Below are 1,203 nucleotides of genomic sequence, written 5' to 3' on the forward strand. Positions count from 1 at the left end.
ATATATGTATGTATGTGTGTGTGTTTGTGTTTGTCCCCCCAACATCGCTTGACACCGATGCTGGTGTGTTTACGTCCCCATAACTTAGCGGTTCGGCAAAAGAGACCGATAGAATAAGTACTAGGCTTACAAAGAATAAGTCCTGGGGTCGATTTGGTCGACTAAAGGCGGTGCTCCAGCATGGCCGCAGTCAAATGACTGAAACAAGTAAAAGAGTAACAGCTTGTGAAGTGTGTGTGTGTGTGTGTGTGTGTGTGTGTTTGCGCATGCTGAATTTCATTCAGAGTTACTGATCTCCTTTGTCGGAGTGCCTTCATTATGGTTGTGCAGCCATGTCTCAAACTACTCTAGTCAAAATTACACAGACAGTCACATAAAAACTGCCTCACTGTCAAAAGTTGTCAGGATAGTAAGAGTAATTACAGCTGATCATAATAGATAAATAAATAATTATTGTCTCATCTCAATTTTAACTCCATGTCTCATGTTGCCATCCATAATAACCTGTGTTATCACCAATTATCACAGTGAATTCCACAGATTTCATAAATAGAGAAATAATCCAACATAATGTAATTATATTGTAATGTGTAATACCTTCTAATAAGTACTCCTAACTATTTCTCTTAGTAATAACTGTGTGATTTGTTTATTTGTATTTATTTCCTAGTCAGAAGAGGAAAAAGAGTGACCATGACTCTCTTCAGAGCATCTGCAACCAGTGGGAGGGAATTAACCTTAGGCTAAAGGCTCTCTCCAAATGATTGTACCTGTGGTTACTTAGTGGTGTTAAACTAGGAAATAGAAGTCTGCCCCACCTTTTTACAAAGCCCATATGGATCTTTTGCATTTGTTGTAAATTGAAAGTCCTATTACAATGCACTACAGAATTGATTTATACGTATACTCTCTAGTTGTATTCACCAAACCATGCTAGTCAGTTAACTTCTAGCAACAGAAGAACTCATACAATTTACTAGAACTGGTATATTATTTATGATAAATCTGCACTGAACAAGCAAAACATAGCACCAATTGAACTTTGCACACACAAATACATGAGTGTGTATCATATGTATATGTATGTGTGTATGCATGTATATATATAATATATATATATATATCTGTGTATATGTTTGTGTGTATGTGTGTGCATGTGTGTATGTATGTTTATATGTGTGTGAGTGTGTGTGTGTGTGTGTA

The 1,203-nt window shown here is 36.4% G+C and overlaps 1 protein-coding gene and 1 long non-coding RNA gene across 2 annotated transcripts in view; one reads left to right on the forward strand and one right to left on the reverse strand.

Annotated features, from left to right (window-relative positions):
- LOC106881176 (tetratricopeptide repeat protein 7B) overlaps positions 1-1,203 on the forward strand; it is a 75,850-nt gene that overhangs the window by 63,889 nt on the left and 10,758 nt on the right. The gene's annotated exons all lie outside the window — the stretch shown is intronic.
- The window catches only part of LOC128247628 (uncharacterized), a 21,634-nt gene that overhangs the window by 4,176 nt on the left and 16,255 nt on the right, over positions 1-1,203 (reverse strand). The gene's annotated exons all lie outside the window — the stretch shown is intronic.

The sequence above is a fragment of the Octopus bimaculoides genome, chromosome 4, assembly GCF_001194135.2.
Source record: "Octopus bimaculoides isolate UCB-OBI-ISO-001 chromosome 4, ASM119413v2, whole genome shotgun sequence".
In the NCBI taxonomy this organism is placed as follows: domain Eukaryota; kingdom Metazoa; phylum Mollusca; class Cephalopoda; order Octopoda; family Octopodidae; genus Octopus; species Octopus bimaculoides.